Source organism: Tupaia chinensis, unplaced genomic scaffold, assembly GCF_000334495.1.
Source record: "Tupaia chinensis unplaced genomic scaffold, TupChi_1.0 Scaffold000052_1, whole genome shotgun sequence".
In the NCBI taxonomy this organism is placed as follows: domain Eukaryota; kingdom Metazoa; phylum Chordata; class Mammalia; order Scandentia; family Tupaiidae; genus Tupaia; species Tupaia belangeri.
This window is the reverse complement of record NW_006159510.1, coordinates 267,325-276,898: the sequence shown is the minus strand read 5'-3', so window position 1 is coordinate 276,898 and position 9,574 is coordinate 267,325.

The following is a 9,574-nucleotide window of genomic DNA, read 5'->3' as shown; positions in this document are numbered from 1 at the left end:
AGACTTTTGTTTTATTCTAGATATGTAGCCCCCATCCTGTATTCTATTTGAAATGATTTGATTTCCTGAGCAAAATCTCTGTCCTGGAAGCTTGCTTAAGACCATGGGACAGAAACTTCCACTCAGGAAATTGGAAAGTTTCACATGGAATACAAGAAAGGGACTGAGATCTAGAATAAAACAGAGCTCCGTTTATCAGTCAGAACATGAACAGAGGCCCATGGCTCTGTTTCATCTCTGTCAGTTCTCTCTTTCAGAAAGGAGAGCCTTACAAATTATGGCTGAGGTCCAGCCACAGTGGAGCTCAGGGAAAGACATTTCTGACGCTCAATTGAATTCTCCTGGCTCCAATTAGTCTGCAGCTTGCTTGGAACACCGTTTGTCATGTAGTACACTCTTCAGACAACATATTCTTCGTGGAGTGATGCACTCAGATTTCTGCTGGCTTTAAGTGGAGCTCGGCCCAGTGATACTGGTGCTCGGTGAGGAGCTGGGTGTACTTCCAGCTGCTAGTGGAGGATTCCCTCTGCAGGAGCACTGTAGCAGTGGTCTAGGACATTACAGTGCTGTTGACAGAAATGGGAACGACCAAAGGGAAAACTATTTTGTGGGAGAAGATGACTCATCCACTAGTAGACATTTTGAGTTTGATAGATGATGAATATTCATCTCAACCCCTGTGACAATGTACTTTGGTGTCCCAGAGCCACAAAATCTTGTTACTTTACAGCACTGTGTGCCCAAGTGAATCGATCCAATTCTATTTGTTTTTTCTTGTTTCAGTGTCCTTGGAGGTTATACTAGGGTGAACACACAGAATATATTTTCCACATCTTAAGCAATTCTTTTCTGCCTGGATATGAATCCTATAGACAAAATATCTAGATGATTGACTAAACTTTGTATTTTCATTTGGACAAAAATGTTGTATTCAATTGATCTAATAGATATCGTGAAACTAAATTTTAAAAAGTCACTTATAAAATATCTAGGATGTAAAATTATTGACGATATTTTCAATTTTAGAAATCTATATTGTGCTTTTTAAAAATTCTTCATGTTTTTTAAGAAGGAGACAGACAAGAAGAGCGAGAAGGAGAAAGCATCTTCCAGGTGGGTATGGTCACACTACAATCCCTTCTTCTCCATGTCTCTGTCCTGACATGATTTGGGACAGGGGTGCATATGCTCCTGGCTGGTTTTCCAATCTGCTGGGTTGGGAATTTGAACCAGAGTCAGGGATTCAGCTCCCTTAACTATGAAGCAGTGGGGCCAGCCCTGCATTTTACTTTCTTTTTTACTGTCTAGTTACTAATATCTAAAAGAAAAACAGAGAAGTATCTGGGTTAACATAATTTCAAAGTGTTTTCATAAAATGCACAGTGAACAATTTCACTAGATGTGAGAGTTATTAACATCAGAAATCTTCTGGAATAAAATATAGGAGTGGTTTTTGCAGTATTCCCAGATGAGTGAAAAAGTAGATTTGGCCTTATCCCTAAGTCAAGTGAATACCAAAAAGAAGGCAGGCGACTGTAACTAATTCTGCAACAGCCAGAATTGGGAACAGAATCCTAGATCAAATTCATTCCGTCATAACTGCAGAGAGGGTATGAAATGAAATACAGTTCCAAGATAGCCAGGTCCCAGACCACTGAAGGCTTTAAAGATAATTACTAGCACCTTTTATGATGAGTAGAACCACATCATAAGCCAGTAAACTTCAGTATTTATTGCTCAGAGTTACTCTCCTGCTTAGATTATATAATTGAATCAGACAGTTTTGCAATTTGCAAGTTAATAAAAATGTGTATTTATATCTACACCTCTCCCCAAGAGAAAGATTTAAAGAAACATATCCTTACAGATTAGAGTCAAGTTTTGTATGTCTCCTTTCGTATTATCTTTAATAAGTGAGAGTTTAGAAGCAGAGAAAAGGTGTTATATGCACGTAAAAGCAGGACCACATGCACACAGACTCATAATGATAGCAAAAGTAAACACAAAAAGGAGTTGATTGCAATACAATGTTGAACAATAATAAGAATGATATAAATACAATTCTTAATATAGTATATCGATATTTAAAGTTTAGTTTCTGGCAAGTTTTATACTAGAGAGACTTCTAAAATATGCATAGTATGAGACTATTAATTCTATTCTCAATCATTAATATTCATATTGAACAAGAGCTACAAATAACAAAACCAAAACAAAGCCGACCAACAAAACAAAAAGATATGAAGTATTTTTCTGGAGGAAGTTTATAATATATTCTAATAACCTTATGTATCTTACCATATGAATCATATTCTAATGCAAAAAACAATACTATCATTTTCCTGGGAACCAGCAGTTAGCGTAATGGCTATGTCACTGGACTCCCACGTAGTCGACCGCGGTTCGTGTCCCGGACCCGATGGCTTAAAACTCACGCCGGGCGCGTGTGCGTGCGTGCCCAAGATCCCGAGAGGAGAATGGAGGAGAAGGGATTGCGGCGTGACCATCCCCCCTGGGGGGTGATTTCTCGCTTTCTGTCTCTATGTCTCTCTCTGTCTGTCTGGCGAGCGCACGCGCCCTACAGTGAAAATCTCTCCAAAAAAAACACAATGCTATCATTTTCCTGTAAACTTTGACAAGTTAGGATCCTCCCCTCCAAATTCTAACTGTTTTGATAAAATCTATTTTCCTATAGAATATACAAGGTTTTTTTTATCTTATGCACCCCCCCTACTCACACACACATACAAATGCATATTGTTTGTGGGATTAAAAGTAACTTTAAAAGCCCACAGTATGTGATTGCTTTAGATATTTTTTGTGAGCCTTTTTTTAGCAGTTGTTTTTGTAGCTAATCAAGCTAGCAGTGATTACAACAACCACAGGTCAAAACTAAGAATTTAATGAGGATAAGGAATAAATCCATGTGAAGGATGGTGATGTAATGTTAACTGTAAAGCTCAAGATCCAAAATTTGAGATTCAGTATGTTCTTATTTTGGCTTAAAATGATATGTTATTACCAGACTGACTAAAATGAAAAATAACACACAGTAAACAGTGTCAGCAAGCATGGGATGCAACTGGACTTCTCCTAAATTGGCAGTATCAGCTAAAACTCAGCATGTGCGTACCTTCTCCTTCAGCAATTGCACTCCCAGATATATACCCACAGATGGGAGTGCTTGTGTCTGCAGAAAGACAAGATGTTTAAAGCAGCATTGTTTATAACAGCCCCACAGTGAAAACAATTTAAATATCCACCAATAGTACAAGTGATAAATAGAGGCTAACAGGTGGCCTGGTGGTTGAGTTGCTGGATTCCCACAAGGTCAAATGGTGTTCGAGTCCCACATCTGGCTGCTTGCTTTCTCATTTTCTCTCTTGCACTTGTATACTGCACATATACATATATGCACATGTCTTACAGTAAATTAAAAGAAAATAATAATAATAAATAAAGTTGAATTTTTTTTAAAGTGATAAATAAACTTTATATTAACACAACGGAATATCCCACAGTAGAGAAAAAGAAGACCTGCTGTTACTTGCAACTGGATGAGTCTCACTTAATGTTGGGATAATGTGGCCATACACAAAAGCACAGATTTCACGTCTATGAAATTCCAAACCAGGTAAAAGTAGTCTATCTTCTGGAGGTCAGAGGTGAAAGTTGTCAGTTGGGAGGTGATGAGAAGAAGACTGGAATTGCCTTGTGTCATGCTGTGAGTCACTGATGTAAATGACTGTAAACATTCATCAAGCCCAACCTTAAGATACATACCCTGGGACTGGCCCATAGCCTGGGGGTTGAGGGAGTTGGGTCTCACACAGCCTATTGTGTGGTTGGGGTTTTGACCCTGGCAGCTTGAGAAACACACAGGATTCGAGAGCATGCATGCCCGAGGTCCTGATAGATTGCAGAGATGGAGGGAAAAGACTGTGGCATGACCACATCCCATTGGGGGCACTTTCTCTTATTTTTCAGAGAGAACACACATCATCTCCGTACTTAAAAAAAAAACGAAAGAAGAGAGAGAGAGAGAGAGAGAGAAATCCATGCCCTGTGTGTTGTTATAACTTAAATAGAAGGGGTCTTCAAAATATTCTCAGAAAAGTATATTATGAAAAATCTACACATGGATTTCAATTTCATTTTTGCACCAAAATAAATCTATAGGTTAATTCCATTTTCCCATAAACTTCTTAAACTACAATGTATGTACCCATTTAAGTAAAATAAATGCTGCAAGAAACTAAAACAAAATAAACATCAAGATTAGTTTTGTGTGGTAGAGGTATTTGGAGTTCTGAAGTGTATTCTTTTTTCGCATTTTCTTTTTTGTTTGTTTCTCTAAATTTCTCAATTGAACACTTACTACTTTTATAATCAGAAGCAACCAACCAATATATCTATAACATGGAAGTTACCATAATGACAGAAATAAAGGCAAGAACTGAAACTTTTTTTTTTTTTTTTTACATTTTATAAAGTTAATTAGCCCAGCTCAAAGTTCAATTCAGCATTTTTTTGGTCACTTTGTATTTATTGTTTTTAGGTCTTTATCTTTTGGAAAGCATATTCATAATTAGTCTACAGACTAAAACTCTTTTTGTAGTGCAATATTTATCACTTTGTTGGAGGTGTTTGGTATTTGAAATACAGTCATTAAAAACCATCCAGAGATTTAACCCTTATGACTTGGAGGAGAGAGGTAGTTGCTGAAGATGAGAATGTTGCTTTGTCTCTCCGTACGTCACTGCGGTTTGTTAAAATTGAAAACATCTGTGCAAAGGAAATGACTCTCTAATTAAAACCTCGTGTGCAGCATACCATGAGAGGTGGGAGGTGATTGAATAGCATTTGGATAAAGCTTTTCGCCTCTCAGGTTCACTTCTGTGTGTTTGAGCTGAAGGTGGCTATCCATCTGTCTCCATCTACTGTGTATTTCTTGGGCTCAGAACAATTTCCTACTTTGGACATGCCTCCTAAAAAATAATTTTGGCTTAGCCTGTCATGTCGTTTGTATCTTTTGACTGAAGCTTTTATTGAGATAGAAAATGATGCAGTTGTAAGAAATACTTTCTCTGTCATTAACATGTTCAAAAACAATGCAACGATAGGTAAAATGACGAAGACATTGATAGCATTATGACCTACCCAACTTATTCAGAATATGCAAGTTTTACTTTGGCTAGTGAGTGTATGTAGTTTTTTTACAATGTTATCACTCATACATGTTTCTGCACCCATCACTACAGTCCAGATACTGAATTACTCTGTCACCCCAAGGACCCCTCACATTGCCCTTTGCTAACTATAGTCACTTTCCTCCTGTACCTCCCCTCTGATCCTTAACCCTTACCAACCTCTGATCTGTTCCTTATTCCTAAATTCTGTCATTTCACAGGTGTCATATAAGCGACACAATATAGTACGTTACATTTCCAAATTGCCTTTTCCCACATGTTCAGCATAATTCTCTGAAGATTTGCCTGAGGTGCTGCTTTGCACTGCAAATTATTCTGTGCTATGTAGGTTGCAGTTTGCTTCATTGTTCATCTCTTGAAATACATGCGAGCCATTTTCAGTTTTGGGCTTTACAAATAATGTTGCTGTATACGTTCATATACTATTTCATCTATGAAAGTAAGCTTTAATTTTTCTGGGATAGATGCCCAAGAGTGAATTTACTGGGTCTTATAGTAATTGCATGTTTTGTTTTATAAGAAATTGCCAAACAATTTCAGAGTGGTTGGACCATTTCACAGTGCCAGCAACAATGTATGAGTCATCCAGTTTTACTGTTTCCTCCACAGCATTTAGTATTTTCATTACTTTTAATGCTAGCTGTTCTGTAATAAAATATCATGTGGTCTTTAACTGGCATTTTCCTAATGGCTTGTGATATTGAAATTCTTTCCATGTGTTTATCTGCCATCTGTATATCATTTCACCCACATGTCTCTATGGTTATCACCTATTTTTCAGTTGGTATGTTTCTTTACTATTGAATTGCGAGAGTTCTTTGTATATTGTACTTACTAGTCCTTCACCCTTCGCCAGATATATGGTTTGCAAACACTTTCTCCCAACCAATAATTTGTGTTTTCATCCTTTTCACATGGGCTTTCACAAAGAAAAACGTACATTTTGATGAGGTCCAATTTATTAATTTTTCTTTGTGGGATATGCTTTCAGTGTCAGTTATAAGAACTCATTACCTAGAATTTGATCCTGAACATATTCTGCTATATCTTTTTCTAAATGTTTTATGGTTTTACACTTAAGTTTATGATACCTTTTGAGTCTTTTTCTTTTTTTAAGATGCGAAGTTTAAAAGAGGATTTATTTCTTTTTTGTGTATGGCTATCCAATTGTGCTAACATCATGTGTTTTAAAACACCATTATTCTGCCATTGATTAGTTTTTGTACATTTGTCAAAAATAAGTAGACCACATTTATAAGGGGATATTTCTGGGTTCTCTGTTCTGCTCCATTCATGTATGTGTTCATGCCTCTGCTGAGACCACACTATTTCAATAATTGTCACAGTATAATAAGGTTTACTATAGAAGAGAAATATTTTTCCTATGGTGTTCTTCTTTGGAAAATAGCTTTAGTTATTCTAGGACCTGTGACTTTAAATACAAATTTTATAAATATTGCCTAGGTCTACTGAAAGCATTGCCGATAGTTAGTAGGAATTTCCCTGAACCTATTGATCAACTGGGGAGAACAGCCATTTTTGTTATATTAATGTTTCTGATCCATGAACATGACGTATCTACCATTTATTTAGGTCTTATTTGATTTCTTCAATTAACATTTTATAACGGATAGAAAGCAGACTCTATATATGTTTTAAGTATTTATTTCATGTGTCTGAAAATGATATTGTATTTTTTTCTCTTATTTGCAAACTCATTGTTAATACACATTGTTAATGTGATTAAAGTTTTTGTGTTGACTTTGTTTTCTTCAACTTTACTGAACTCATTCTAGAATTTTCTTTTTCCTTTTTAATTTTCAAAAAAGAGGCCAGTTAATAGATTCAAGATGACTGGAAAAAGAAGAAATGAAAATGGTCAGAACAGGCAAAGCTTTCAAGGCATTTGATTTTGGAGAGAGAAGGCACCAATCACTATTTGAAGACGTTTTGGGTTAAGGGGAATTTTGCAAAGAAAATAAAAATATAGAATAGCAATCATGTAACTTGAGTGTTCAGGAGACAGAAGTAATGCCAAAAGGTAGACAGTAGGGAAAACAAGATTCAGGTAGGAGACTGATTTAGACAGGAAATTGTGCACCTACTTCTTTCTGATACAAGAAAGTTGGAACAAGTATACATCATGCAGGCAAGTGTAGATGTCTGTGCGAGGAAGTATAGACACTTATGAGGTGTTTTGACAAGACAGAAAACAGTGAAGTTTATTACACATTGCATTTCCTTTTCTGCAAAATTGATGGTGAGATCATCTATGAAGTTTGTGTTTCTGTTAAAGATAGAAAAAAAATGTTGAAAGTATTAATAACAACAAGTAATTTGGTATTTGGAAGAGTAATTTTTCTGAGGAAATAGGGTACAATTACTTGGTAGTGCCATAGATCTAGTTGAATTAAAGAAAAAGTATGTTATAAACGCATAAACGTAATGTTGCATGTATTCATACATATACATATACACACGTAAGACTACATATGAATATGTTGTCAAGGTGGATAATATGCATGTATTTCTCTGTGAAAATATGCACACAAAAATGTCCAGAATTTTAATCAAAACAGTTGGCCAATGATATTATATATGTACATATATGATACATAATGAACTTCAATGATATACATCAACTTATTTATATTATAAAAACTGGTAGTTTTAATTTCATTTCTTGTACTTTTATGCATCTTGTAGATTATGAATAAGTTTTTTTTGTCTTTTCAGTAGGGCAAAAAACAGAAAAATTGCCTCATGGGTTACCAGTTTCTGCAAGTTATATAGACTATGTTATCTTCAAAAAAATTGACTTTAAAAACTTAACAATGTATTTTTATTTATAGTACTCATTCAAGTCTAAATAATTCAAAGGCCAATTTTTCAATAGGTTTCAACCTCATCTTAGAGATATAAGAAACTATAGCAATATGGTTTTATAAAAACCTACTTTCTAGACCAGCAGGTGGTGTGGGGTTAGTGCACTGGGTCCCAGCAGTTAGAAAAACACACCAGGGTTGTGTACATGTATTCCCCAAATCCCGAGAGGATAATGGAGGAGAAGGAGTTGCAGTGTCACCATCCCCCCGGGGGAGTGATTTCTCAGTTTCCCTCTCTCTTTGCCTTTCTCAATCTCTCTCTGGCAAGCACACAAACCCTTTAAATCTTTTAAAAAATGAGTAAAATATTATTTAACAACAAGATCCTCTTTTAATGCTAGAAACTGTGAAATATATAGTCAATAAATTAATGTCTAGGGACCAGCAGTTGTCATAATGGCTATGTCGCTGGACTTCCATGTAGTTGACCGTGATTTGAGTCTTGGACCCGGAGACTTAAACTCATGCCAGGCACATGTGCATGCGTGCCCAAGATCCCGAGAGGCGAATGGAGGAGAAGGGATTGCGGTGTGGCCATCCCCGTTGGGGGTGTGTGTGTGATTTCTCCCTTTCTGTCTCTCTGTCTCTGTCTTTCTGGTGAGCGCACGCCCCCTATAGAAAAAACTTCTCTAAAAAAATAAATTAAAAATTAAAAAAAAAATAACAAAAGAATACCTAAGTGGTGCTTGATCTACTCTGTGTCCAATAAATATTTTAAATTATTATCAAACACTTTGTATTTAGCAAAAGAAATAAAAACAAAAATAAACACAATCCATATGTTTTCTATTCTTTTACATTTATTTCATGAAACATTTGTTTTGGAAATAGTGCTGAATGTCCAGATCTCCCTAAGTTTCTCTAATGAGTGTGCTTTCCAAGAATTTGGCATAAGTTTTATTCTGAGGAAATTATTAAGAAAAAATGATTCAAGATAAAGTAAATCTTTCAAACCAAGAATATTTAAGTAGCGAATTATATTCTGAGCAAAGTTTCCTTCAATATTTATAACTCTAAATTATACTCTATATTAAGAAATACACATGTGCTCTTTTTTTTTTTACTACCTGGAAATAATCTTTCTAACTTATTCTTTTATCCAAAAAATACATAAAAAATACCTGGAGAACCTATGACCAGAGGTAAATACAGCTTTAATTTAGTTTAAAGTAAAAAGAAATTCAGTATAAAACACTAGAAATTATATGTATAAACTTGTTTCATATAGAATATGAATATTTTACTACACTAGAAATGTCAAATTTTGTTATATATTGTACATACAAATTACTTCTAATAGCAATAGCTAAAATATCAGGTTTATGCATATTATCTTAGTAAATTTTATTTTCAGATTAAAATAAACAAAAATCGAATGGGATTTCATTATGGTATGTCCCTAACCACCAGTGCTGCTGGAAAGGTTCCTTTATTTTTATTGCCTGTATATGATTCTTTTGTGTGTGTATATGTGTTCGT